The sequence below is a fragment of the Typopeltis vanoorti genome, chromosome 2, assembly GCF_054136105.1.
Source record: "Typopeltis vanoorti isolate ZY-2024b chromosome 2, IOZ_Tvanoo_1.0, whole genome shotgun sequence".
NCBI classification, from domain to species: Eukaryota; Metazoa; Arthropoda; class Arachnida; order Uropygi; family Thelyphonidae; genus Typopeltis; species Typopeltis vanoorti.
In genome coordinates this window covers 157379669-157394101 of record NC_143550.1, presented here as the reverse complement: position 1 = coordinate 157394101, position 14433 = coordinate 157379669, and the positions used below count along the sequence as shown (strand labels likewise).

General features: G+C 32.6%; 1 long non-coding RNA gene across 1 annotated transcript in view; it reads right to left on the bottom strand.

The window, feature by feature from the left end:
• LOC150109562 (uncharacterized) overlaps positions 1-13832 on the bottom strand; it is a 72989-nt gene extending 59157 nt beyond the window's left edge. Inside the window, exon 1 of the long non-coding RNA XR_016549924.1 lies at positions 13682-13832. This is a non-coding gene — a long non-coding RNA (uncharacterized LOC150109562). The remainder of the gene's footprint in view (positions 1-13681) is intronic.
• Between the last annotated feature and the right edge of the window lie 601 nt (positions 13833-14433).

The following is a 14433-nucleotide window of genomic DNA, read 5'->3' as shown; positions in this document are numbered from 1 at the left end:
ACAAGGAGATATTAATGTACATGCAGATTGAGGCCTTTTTTACTTCCTCTCTTTCTAGAGAGACAATTCATAGGAGACGACATATTTAAAATATCATCGTCTATATTACGTGTGATTTATCTTTTAAGCCAAAGATATAGCCACTTCTTCTCGAAAAAAAAATATATTTCTGGCATTCTTTAGAATATGGAAAAACAGATTGCTGAGACGCTATTTGTACTTCTTGGCCGATTACTACTAAGACAATATCCTCCCTTTCTCTTTCGTCTGTTACGGTTAAGTAGCTTAGCTTCCTGGCATTCCAGTATAACACGAACTCAGTTGAGGTAACTTTACAACGGAAAAGTTGTTAGAACGGTTCCTTACGTCCAGAATACTTGGACGTAATGAACCTAGCCAGCTAATGGAATATATGTCTGATAATTGTGTATCTGTGTGTTCTCTTGCCGATTTTCCTGCATGCGGAATGAAAAAATCTGAGTTTCCGAGAAAAATATCCTGCTACCTCTATATGATTGACTCACTCGCAGAAATTGTGCAATTTCAAACGCGTGTATAAGTTATGTGCTATAAACTATAAATGTGTCGTTTCAAATAGCAACTTTTATATACAAAAAATTTAGAGAAAACCTATACTTCCGATTTGATAAGTTTATTGAAACATATTTTTATAAAATTTTACAACCCACACTCGATTGGATAATATATAAAATTTATGGCACTAATAAAACAAAGATTTTGTATTACGTTTATTTTAAGTGTAATTTACTAATAATTTCCATTCTAGTCATGTACATTAACCGCAACATGTGTGTGTGTGTGTTGATTTATGCCCTTTCAAAGGGAGAGTTGACTGTGAGGCTCGATAGCTAATATGTAATAAGTGAAGCGGCTTGAAAGTCAAAGGAGAGTCACCAAAATCTAAACTACACTTGTCGGTTAAGTTAAATAAATCTAATACTATAACTGTGCATTAAAAAAAAAAAAAAAGATGAAGATAAATTTATCTTTGATCAAATCAAATGGTTAGAACTATCGAAAAACAAAATTCAACGCTGACATTTACTTAATGGATTCCAATTAGCATCATGCATGCTAATAAGCTTCCAATCCTCCAATAAATTCATCTCTTGAAACTCGTGAAACAAGAAGAACGTTCCATTCCATCAAGAAAAATGGAAAATATTTTTTTCTCTAACAGTGATCAAGCCACCTAAGTGTAAGAAGATTAAAAGGAGGAAGTTCGGCTCACGTTCTTAGTGTGTCCCATTAAATTGCAGACGTGGTTAGAATACGCAACGAACCCTATTTGGTTAGAGGGAGAGAAACGGCAGTTAGTAATTTATTCGTCTGAGGAGAAAAGGGTCAGTAAGCTACTGCGTTTTCTCCTTAATGAAAATCCGCTGATGTTGTTGACTTCGGTTGCCATAATCGCACGCTGACGAAGCTTCGAACTCAAAACTTTAGATAACGACGATTGTTATCTTAGTGGAAACAAAATGGAATTCAGATGTCATGAATTTTTAACATTACTGAAATGATGGGCCATTGTTTCAACTGCTGGGAGCATTATGGGATTCGAACTCGAATCTCATAATGCCTGAACCTCTTTGTTCAGTGAATCAAAATTAAAAATGAGTAACTAGTTTGTCTAAGTGGTAATTAGTTTGCCTTTAATGTGTCAGCCTAAAATCCATTCGGATATTCCGATATCGCCGATGGCCTTTGGAGAAACTCGGATTCAAATTCCGAGGAATCTTCATAGGAGCTTTCAACTAAAGATGAGCTAGTCGGTCTCACACAGAGGTGGAAAGAACTCGGGTTTGTCATTTGACAAAACAGACAAAAGCTAATCATGAATCACTTCGATGAAATATAATAAATTAATAGATTAGAAGATTGTAATATTACAACGTTGTAATCTATTATAAAATATAATTGATTACAAGAAGTTGTATTATTTTTATTCATAGATTACTCTCATAACTAAATGTTAAATAATAATAACTAAAACCATGGTTTTAGTTATTATTACATGTCACCTTCAAGAATTCATCGCGGGAGGGCACTCCAGTCCACACAATCCACCGTCTCTACTACGTAATCCGCCATCTACTGTCCACCCATAGTATTTTTTGCCTGCAAATTCTATCAGTTCTCTTATCGATTTCCGGGATGAAAACCTGTGCTCCTTCTATAGGAGATTCGGCTCACTCACCTTCAACTGAAAAAGGGTGCATAAAGATTCATCACGTGACGAGAATCATTTCGGGTCTTTCCCAATCGATGCTGTTTGGCTTTTCTAATCGCACTGCATGTAAATGATGGTCTTTACGTGTTTTTAATTATTAGTCCCCTTTGAATCGAAATTTATATAATTAAATTTAAGTATTCAAGCTTACAATTTTATAGTTAACATATAATTAACTGGTCAGGAATGAAGATTTCATAATATTAGTAGAATTATTCAAATATCAGTAAATCTTATACAGGTGCAAGAGTGTTGTTAACAGGCAAGGAAATAGACTCATCATACAAAATACAGGAGGAATTGACGTTAACAAATGAATAAGTTACAAAAAGATAACTGTATGTTGAGTTACAAGTTCAGACAATAAGGGAAGTCCAGATTCTGACTGCTTGGAAAGAAGTCAATGGACACCATAGTGTGAGGAACAAACAGCCATGGCTCCCACCTTAATCGGATGTAGGCAGGGTCCTCGCCAGATTATATCCCTGAGGCAAGCAATTAAATATCACCCATGATGGATTATAAGACAAAAATATAAGAAAATCTCCAATTGCTATTTTGTTTTTATTACAACAGAAACATTAATGCAAAACGATTACATAATAATATTAATTAAATGTTTGCTCTGCGGGGATATCGCACAATAAAACTGTTTATAAGCTCTTCTAAATTTAAATTATAAGCTATGTCCGCCTCTATCGATATAGTTGCTAGACCAACCAATCTTTCTTGAGTCATTGCTGTTTGCAAATAATTTTTAATCAGTTTAAGCTCGGAAGAACTTCTTTCCGCACTTGCTACGCTAACAGGAATTGTTAGCGTAGCGACGGCACCTACCACAATATTGCTGAACGAGCGCCCTTATTAAGCCGCGCCGTGAGGCAGGCTGCCTCTGTGCTACACCCTGTCGACGGTACTGGATATAGGACCTCTTTTTGTTGCGATGACTCAGCAACCCTACGTGTCACACCTTCCACATGCGTACGATAGCAATCAATGGGAATTTTGGACCATTCTTCTTGCAGGCATGTAATGAGGTCCTGGACTGTTGAGAGACGGATGTCCCTCGACCTCATCTGATGCTCCAGTCGTTCCACAGATGTTCAATAGAGTTGAGATCAGGGCAGTGTGGTGACGTTCATGTCCACAAACCGCGCAGTTACAGAAGCAGCCTTATGACACTATGCATTGTCTTCTAAAAGACACGATGGTCTGTTCAGTGGAAACGTTACAAAGTAGGAAGGATTTCATTGTCTAGAATGTTCACATAGCTATAGGAGTTCAATGTCTGTGGCACCACAAACAGAGGCCCAAGGCCAATCCAGGAAAAACAAGATCATACCATCACACCACCACCTCCGAATTTCAAATAGCTGGGGTTGCACACTCTGGTAGAGACGTTCGGGCATCCACCACGCCTACATCCATCCATCTGCTCGGAAGAGGGTGTTGCGTGATTCGTTGCCCTATAACACAGCTTTCCAAGTTTCCACATCCCACTGTACTCTTTGCATCAATGAAGACGACACTGTATGTTGCTTCGGGTAATGTGGGGCTTGCGTATTGCGGTCCTACTATGTAAAACCAAGTTCTGATTCTCGGTTCTGAATATTTTTGTGCAGATTCTTGTTCCAGTCGATGCCCGGAACTCCGCATTCGCGGTTTTTACATATTATCCTTCGTAGCACCCTACGGGCACGGTCACGTTCAGTGAGCATAGTAGGTTTTCCTGACTGCAGGTAACACTTGCAATGACTCGCGCTGCGCTTTCATCTCAGTACGGTGTCACTGATTTGACCTGGGATGGCCCAATTTGTCAATAATATGCCGAGCAGACAGGCCTGAAACATGGCATCCTATCACAACGCCTTTTTCAAATTCCGTCAGTTCCCTACTCGCAGCTATTTCACCCGGATACAGTTGGACTGACTGGAGAGCATCATATTCCCCCAATTTATACCAGCTGCAAACTCGTGACTCATTACATGGCACGAGACACCTTGTTTATGAGAATGTCCGTTGACTTCTTTCCAAGCAGTGCATAAAATTCAAACATTGAAAATACGACATAATCATAGTTGCTGGCAATGCAGGATCCTATAATTTGGAGATTCTGTGATAAAGAAGGGTATTACACAAACCCGTATCTTCATAGTGCACAATATAGAACACATTCAGGGTACTTGCTTGTACTTTACAGCGAAAAGCCTTTTCCCCCCTTAGTTTCAACCTTGGAACCATTGTATAAGTAAACGGTCTTCTCCAAAAAAGTAGATGATCCCTCTAACCTCAACGAGTGACCCGAGGAATCATTTTAACTTCTAACGCTTCATCGCTCAGACATTCAACGACAAGATAAGTTAAACATGAACTCTAAATATCAACCTAAAAGAGTCTCTTCTTCTACCTTCAAAAAATATTAATAAACGAATCCATATCAAAATAAACTTAGTGTAGGAAAATTATTTTCTATTACGTATAAGCTAACTAAAATTATCTGATATTTTAATTAATTCCATCTACTATTTTTATATACAGTCTTTTTATAGGTACAGTGTTTCAATATTTATCATTATAAATAAAAAAGAAAGTTCTCTTTTGAATTTGTTAATAAAAATATCTATCTTCTTCAACTACGTGTTTGTGTGCAGAGGGGACTCCGACTTACTGTTTGGGATCTCTATATACTACTTATAAAAAATCCTCTATTTTTCTACTTGCTGACTATTTAAATAACAAGAACGAAATTAAAGAGAGGAGAGGAGATACTTTTCTCCTAAAGATGCCTTTACTGTCCTGAACAAGATACTTATTCACAATTTTCTATTATGAAAGAGGTATAGACGTCTATAGCCATCAAAGGCATGAAAGTGAAATGGTACATAGTCGACTTTCTACATCCTACGCTCACAAACTCTTTGCTAGTAACGAATCTACTGACAGACATGGATCACGTAGGTTTTGGAGGATAGTTGAAGATGACAACCGCTGAGAAGTTGAAAGGGGGCGTCATCTAACTTTAAAAATAACACCCACTGACTGGAGTATCAAACAAACAGACTACCGTGCGTTGTTGGTGCAGTTGAATGTACGGTGATGAAAAGGAGATCCGACCCCACACTGTTATATGGTAGCTCGTTAGACAATGTCTTGATGACAAGACAAATCACACCTTTTTTTTTTGTTGTTGACTATATACTTAGATCATCGGTCTCTTAAAACAAATATCTACTTATACAAACCTGCTTCTTTGAAGGAAAAAAAAATTTTTTTTTTTTCAGGTGCTACGTTAAGATAAAATAAAAATTGGGGAGAAGCATTGTGTGCCTAGAATTTATTTCTCTAAATTAAGGAATATAGGGAAAAAAAAAAAAAAAAAAAAGGTGCAGTGCAAGTTATGCGACTACCAGACTAATTGCCCGGATGTCTAAAACCAATTTCATGTCATTTGTCTTGCTGCATAATATAATAATGTGTTCGGAGAACCAAAATAAATAATCTTTATATGCATTACCTGACCAAAGATAACATCTCTGTGTGATTAATGAAATGGTAGATTCTGCTAAAATATCCCCAGAAAAAAATGCAGAAATATTTGAATTTTTTTTTTTTTTCAGTTCCATTTGAGAGTCAATTGGCATTACAAGTGTTGTTGCAATATTTGTTAATGGTGTGCTACCGTGATAGAAATCATCAGGGATGATTTTCCTCAATTTAATTTACATTAATGTAAACAAACAACAATCCAGGGAGTGGTGATGTGTTATTATAAGACATTTAAAAATGTAAGCCTAAAATTATAAAGCTATGAATACTTAAAGATAATTGGAAGGTTAATATGTAAACAAAATGTGATTAACTTTTTTACCTTCTTTGTAAAAAATTATTTTAAAAAAAATTATTATTACGCAAAATTGCTAGGAGAATTTCGCATAGGTAACTAAAAAATTAAAAAAATTATTTAAAAAAAATTATTACGCAAAATTGCTAGGAGAATTTCGCGTAGGTAACTAAAATTTTTTTTCAGTTCCATTGGGAGAGTCAATTGGCATTACAAGTGTTGTTGCAATATTTGTTAATGGTGTGCTACCGTGGTAGAAATCATCAGGGATGATTTTCCTCAATTTAATTTACATTAATGTAAATAAACAACAATCAAGGGAGTGGTGATGTGTTATTATAAGACATTTAAAATGTAAGCCTAAAATTATAAAGCTATGAATTAAAGATAATTGGAAGGTTAATATGTAAACAAAATGTGATTAACTTTTTTACCTTCTTTGTAAAAAATTATTTTAAAAAAATTATTATTACGCAAAATTGCTAGGAAAATTTCGCATAGGTAACTAAAAAATTAAAAAAATTATTTAAAAAAAATTATTACGCAAAATTGCTAGGAGAATTTCGCGTAGGTAACTAAAATTTTTTTTCAGTTTCATTGAGAGAGTCAATTGGCATTACAAGTGTTGTTGCAATATTTGTTAATGGTGTGCTACCGTGGTAGAAATCATCAGGGATGATTTTCCTCAATTTAATTTACATTAATGTAAATAAACAACAATCAAGGAAGTGGTGATGTGTTATTATAAGACATTTAAAATGTAAGCCTAAAATTATAAAGCTATGAATTAAAGATAATTGGAAGGTTAATATGTAAACAAAATGTGATTAACTTTTTTACCTTCTTTAAAAAAAATTATTATTACGCAAAATTGCTAGGAGAATTTCGCATAGGTAACTAAAAAATTTATTCAGGCAAAAGTTAATATTCCAAAGCATTGAAATAAAAAATTTTATATATTTAAAAAAAATGATTATTTCGCAAAATTGCTAGGAGAAGTTTGCATAGGTAACTAAAAAATTTATTCAGGCAAAAGTTACTATTCCAAAGCATTGAAAAACACTCCCAGTTTTTCAAGAATAAATAAATAAATACTTGTAAATAACCATTGCTATTAAAAATGGGTGTTAATTAATAATTATAATTTATATTTAAAATATCCAAGAAATTCTCAAATTTAATTGAAATGAAATGTAAAACTATAGTTACAATTACTATTTATGGCTATTTTGATTTTATTTATATTTTAAATTAAATTTAAATTAAATTTAACAGATAAACAGTCATCAAATTTTGAAACTTAAGCAAAAATCAACTAATCCTGAAACGTATAGAAAAACTTCATATTTGTAAAGAAATGAAAAGAAACAAATCCTTGAAAGTATTTTTATTCCCTAAAGAGAGGGCTTTTAGCTTATTTAATTTTTCATAGATAGATAGTCAGTCCGTCCATTTACGGTCCATATTTTAATGAGGGATATTACGATACGATTTCTCTACAAATAGATAAATCTTTTCTGTATATACTGTACATTGTTTCAGAAAAGGATTTTGCCTATAGCTTTAATTCGTTCAGTATTTATTTGTTAGATTTATAAAAATTTTTCCAAAAATTAATAATTTATTTAGAAATACTAATTTTAACTATAAAGTTACATTACTAATTTCGAAAATATTTAGGTTTTTTAAAAAATTAATAAAAAAATAGAAATAATTTTTAACACCTATTTTTAATTATCATAATTTTGTACAAGTAAATAATTGAAGAATATTTACTAGATAAAGTTCGCTTTATCTAGTAAATTTATCTAGTAAATAGCCTAAGTTCCTGCTATGGATGTTTAGAAATTTAAATCATAGGATAGGAGTGGTAGATGCTTATAGTGTAAAATATAGTATATATAGTATAAAATCTAAAATATTTTTTAATTGAAAAAAAATCTTCGTATAGTAATTGCATATGATTTGAACATTGGTCATTCTCTATACATTACATCCTCGTCTTATATCTCTTACATATAAAATCAAAAATATTTTTTAATTGAAAAAAAAAAACTTCGTACTAGTAATTGCATATGATGTGAACATTGGTCATTCTCTATACATTACGTCCTCATCTTATATCTCTTACATAAACCTTTAGCCTGTTTTTCTGTTTGTAGAATTTATTATCGCTTTTCGATATGCCAGTGAGAAGGTTTTCGGGATCTTTCTTATCGTCAAAAACTATTCTCGAAGTGAGAAGTAGATCATTTTACAGAGGTCCAAAGAGATAATAATAATAATTTAAAGTTTTTTGTTATGTTTCATTCATAAGTTCCTCAAGAACTTGTCTGTAACTCTTCTTTCATGTTTCTAACTAAAATTCCACATTATAGCTCAAGAGTCTCGCTCTTTCCCGTCAGTAATTCGCGTACCTTGTCCCTTTTCTTCACTTTATTTAATAAAGCCATAATTGAGGAAAATGTGCGGTTTAAAACTCTAGATGGGGCCTACAGATATTGGATGGTAAGAAACGCAGCCCGAAGGTTGATTCCAATCTGAGATGCCACCTCAAGGTTAAAGCTACGCAAAGTTGATGAAGATCTTGGAATCTTTAAGCTAATTTCTGATGTAGATTAAACATAAGCCATCTTCGCCTCCATTCCTCGTTTCTCACGAAGAGGCTTATTTTAATCCAACGCTAATTAATTTGTTTACCCTTTGCGTTGTCGCCAGGTCAAAAGTATATGATTTTCGAAACCAACATAATCCATGAACAGTTTTTGTTGTTTACAAGTCATACAAGTTATTTTTCGCCTATAACAACACTATCGGTGAAGAATCACGAAACAATTTTTGAGGCCCCCCTTTTTTTGTGACATTTCTAATGTCACACGTTGCATTTGTCTTGAACTTTTCCATTGATGAAAACGTCGACCTTGAAGCATGACTTGATTTTTAAAAAAGTAGTACTAGTTGCAGGGAGGTCCGGTGAGTACGAAGGAAGATGCATACGTCTAACATTGTCTATGAAACTAGGTGGGATGAGACAAATGATGAGTTTGGTACCAATGTATTGTTATGCGCAACAGCCAGTAGCCTAAGGCTCCCAACATGGAATAGATCAAGTGTTAGTCAGTTCCATTAGATGTAATTTATTTGACTTTTAAGCCTTTCTATCTTCTTTAAAACTATGTTAAGTGTAGTCGCCTAGTCACTACAGTCGCTATACTATTTTCCAAAATAGTATTACGTCTGTTTTATTTTATTTTAAGGAGAGGAGAAATCAGCAGAGGAGAGGAAAAATCAGGAGAGCTATGAAGAGTGGAGACATTATCCACTCTACCAATCAAGATGGAAATTGCGAGATCACAAATATATTGGGTCACTGTTACTAATAGATCGATAGCTTATAGAAACCAGTATGTAGCCCGTAAGGGAGACATAGATTAATGTTTAATCGTATGGAAGGCAAGTGAGCCAGTGTCCTATGGAAATAGCAAGATATTTTCATCCAGCAAGCTACTCGAAAAATCGTGTAATTAATAGTCATAATACGATAGCGTCATAGCACTGCTTGCGTCAGATATAACCCCAAACAACCAAATCTGATCCTGTGTTTAAAAATTTACTGAACTCATCCTGCACTACTGAGAGACATAAAATATATTTCTTAAAGCAAATTTCCTCCTTGTAATCGAGGAAGTTTGGTCGTTATGTACACTTTTATACTCGGATCTCTTGTAACCTAAACTTCTCCACACAATTGGCACCGTTTATAATATTGACGACATTTAAAAGAATGAAACTAAAATTAGAGGATAAAACAATTGGGAGAATGTTGACGACTGTCTTCTAAATGCAATAATTCCCCTTCTATGGCTTTTAACGTCGATTTTTAAAAAAAAAATGATTTATGACTGAAGAAACAGAAAACATTAGTAGTATTCTCACAATACATCCTCACTCCTTTTGCCATTTAACAGACCGATGCAATAGACGCTAATCTGTCAATATAACCTACAGTAATAGTGAGTATTTGTTTTTCTTCGGAATACTTCCTCAAGAGATTAGGTTATCTGTAAGATTACTTACTCGTAGGATCAGTAAAAATAATGGCTGGTCTCAAATATTCAAGAATGGTTCTTTATTCAGAAACCTAAGCCAGTATTTGAAGTATCTATGAAATATAAGTATGTATGTAATAGAATTTTTTTTTTTCATAATTATCAAAGATAAACGTCTTTTTTTTTTGTTGTTGTTGTCGGCTATTTTATTTTAAGCTTAATATTGCTATTACATTTCACAGTCTTTCAAAGTTCCCCGTTCCCGGATCTTCCGGTTGATTTTGTTTGTATATTATTTTTGAATCTATTTTAAGTTCATTGCTATTCCATGAGTCGTTTATTAATATGATTAACATTCTTCGTTTTTTTTTATTCTGAAGTTTTGTTTCATTAATTTTTTTTCTTCGCACGAAGTATTATTTGTTTGCATATTTCATGTTTATATTCTTCTTTCACGCGCATATGTTAATACAGGTTGAACTACTAATTTATAAATTCTTACCGTTGTTTCTGGTAGATCCCAATTTCCCCATATTATTGAATTTAAAACATTGTGGTACTTTAGATGCTGTTGGCATGCTCTCCCTCGATGAGTCTTTGGACTCCCTGGAGGTGTCAAATAATAATAATAATAATAATAATAATAATAATAATAATAATAATAATAATATCATATTTTCATTGCTGACTTCTTTCTAGGTATTAAGCCTATTCTAATAATTTTCTTTTTCGTTCCTTTTTTATTTTTGTTTTGTTTACCATCTTTTTTTTAAAAAAAATCTGATGATATTTCCCTATTAAAATTGGGAAATCTCTATATTATTAATAATAGAGATTTCCTTTATCATTACATATTTTATTATTACAAATCTATTATTTTTCTTCACTTCGAAAAAGAGGGACTCCTAACGCCATCTACATCCCTTTGAATTTTAATTGTTAAGATTTAATATTTATTTTTTTAAAAATGATAATAAGAATGATAGAAATATTGTATATGTTAGATTTCTTCATTAACGCACAAAGAATATATAGAAGGATGGTAGGACAATATAGTGTATTGTGTGACGAACGAAAACAATTCGAAACTCAAAGGGCTTTTGTCAACATTTTTTTTTTTTTTTCACCATGACATTAAGTTTGATCTCGTGTGGTCGATGTAACCAGAGTAAGAATTCCGGAAAAAAACAACTTTTTATACATAATGACCACAATAAAAAAAAAAAGTGTGGATTAGTTTAACAAAGGTTTGGAAGAGCAGAGGACTACCTAGAAAAATAATACTAAAAATTATATTTTACTTTTCTGGATTCAAACAATGAGTCAATTGGCTTGCCTTTTTTATTTAATGTGGTACTATTCGTAATTCTAGTCTTTAAAGTTGTCTTTGCAATCGCACTTAGAATATATACTCATATTCTTCACAAAGACCCCCCCTCCCCAATCCAACAGGATTCAAATCCATCACTTCCTGGTTGGAAAGCCAATAAACTTCCCAGACAGCATTTATCTCTGTATTAAATGAATGGTTGAAACTAAACAGTTAAACATCTGTAAAAATCACATTTATTGGTGTACATTTTTTTTTCTTTTACGTATTTTAACACTGCATTCTTGCCTTAGCTCTAGATACGGAGAAAACCGCAATAAATATAAAGTCATTAGCTCTAGATACGGAGAGAACCGCAATTTTTTATATTGCAATGCCTAAAAATATTATTTAATTTTATTTATGGTGTCTTAGTAAGATTCAGATATTTAAAAATAATCACTTTAATTTTTAAATATTTTACAATAATTTTAACATAATATAATAAAACTAAGAGTATTTTAATATAAATTTATTGTTTACATTTATTTTAATATCCATAGAAAATCCAGATTATCTCTTTTGAATAAAGTAACCTTCAGTTACTGAAAAAATTGCATAGCCAGGCTAATAATGCTAATCTACTAGTTGAACTTATGCCTATATTTTCTGGTTTGATTCTTTATTTTTTTTTAATTTATTTATTTATTGATGACTACGAATTTTTTACAAGCATAATACTCAATTTTGAGAAACTCTAGTGTTTTGCCTTGCACAAGATACGCGCATGGTCTATTTACACAAGCAACTCTTGATGACGTAATGGCAATTGAAAATTAAATTCAAAATAAAACAAAGATGACCTGCTCACTGGGGAAAAATGTGTGTGTGTGTATATATATATATATATATATATATATATATATATATATATATATATATTAAAACATACATTTAATGATATAAAAAACCGAGATAACTTATAAACATTTAAATGAGAATAATACAACTGGTTTCGGTTTATAACAGCTTTCCTCAGGTATTCATAAAGGAAAAGAATAGTAATAAACATTGAAGTATCTAAAACAACTGGAAATTACAGGTAAAAATTGCCACACATAATTGATACATAAAAAACGTTGTATTTTTCAAGTTGTTCTAACAGGCGTGCCATTGTTTATTGCAAGTGTGCGTGCAGGCTCACGTGAACGCCAATATTGAATAACTGCAGCATGGCTCTCTGGGATGTTATAACTCAAATTGTTGTTTAAGTGGACAGGGTTCAGCAGGATTTCCCTGCTGAACCAAAGATCCAAAAATCCAAAAAAAAAAAAAAAAAAAGAACCTGCTGATCCAAAGCCTACTCATCACTATCTAAAATATCCAGGTGTATATAAATTATGGTGCGATTGCAATATCCCTTATTTTGGACAAACTAACAAATCTATTGAACAACGTATAGAAGAGCATAAGAGAGACATCTCTTACAAAAGATCTCATGCAACTGCGTTATCCAGTCATGTTCTTTTTTCAAATAATCCTAATGATGATCAACAAAGCCACTCCGTTTGCTGGGAGAGATCAGAAAATATCTTTCGCTGTGATGATGAGTTTGAGAGAAAAATTGTAGAATGAAGGGAAATCCTGCTGAACCATGTCCACTTAAACAACAATTTGAGTTATAACATCCCAGTTAGCCATGCTGCAGTTATTCAATATTGGCGTTCACCTGTGCCTGCACGCACACTTGCAATAAACAATGGCACGCCTGTTAGAACAACTTGAAAAAACACAACGTTTTTTATGTATCAATTATGTGTGGCAATTTTTACCTGAAATTTCCAGTTGTTTTAGATACCTCAATGTTTATTACTATTCTTTTCCTTTATGAATACTGAGGAAGGCTGTTATAAGCCGAAACTAGTTGTATTATTCTCATTAAAATCTTTATAAGTTATCTCGGTTTTTTAAGACATTAATTCTATGTTTTAAAATGTATCACAACGACCGAGTAAAAGCCTATGATCATATATATATATATATATATATATATATAGCCTCCTTCTTAGCTACCCAAAACCTTGTCATCATCAACTCAAATACCTTGGTGTATATAAAATATTGTGTGATTGTGATATTCCTTATTTTGGGCAGACAGACAAATCTGTCGAATTGCGTATGGAAGAACACATGGAAGAACTATGGAAGAACACATGAGGAACATTACTTACAAGAGACAGCGAGCGAGTGCATTATCAAGTCATATCCTTTTCTCGCTGATCCTAATGATGAAAACCAAAGTCACAAAGTCTGCTGGGAAAAATCTACTAACATCTTCCGTTGCATTGACGAACTAGAGAGAAAAATCGTGGAATCTAGAGAAATCATCTTCAACCCTGTTCATCTAAATAACAACTTGAGCTACAACTTCCCAGATAGTCATTCAGCTGTAATCATGTACTGGCGTTCACGTGAGGCTGCAAGCACGCACTCTCCCAACAATGCAACAAACGAAAGAACAGCTTCAAATACAACTACAACGTTTTCATGCTAATTATGTATAGAGACTGTCTATGTTGTTCATAGTCTTTTAACCTTCAATGTTCAGTGTTTTTTCTTTCTTTTATAATGTCACTTGAAGAAGGCTGTTATAGGCCGAAACTAGTAGTGTTTTTATATCAAAACCTTTTTACTTAAATCTTGGTTCTAGTCATTCAATTCTTAATAAAACTATGTATGTTAACCGAGTTATATATATATATATATATATATATATATATATATATATATATATATATATATATATATATATATATATATATATATTACGCCTTTATATGTGAAGAGGTTAACTTCAATTAAATGTACATGTTTCGTTGTTTTCCTCAAAAAAAAAAAAGAACTTGAGAAAAATGCTGACTCAAATTGAGTTTCTAGAATCCAAAATTCACAACTCTTAATTATATTTTTATTCGTTATGATT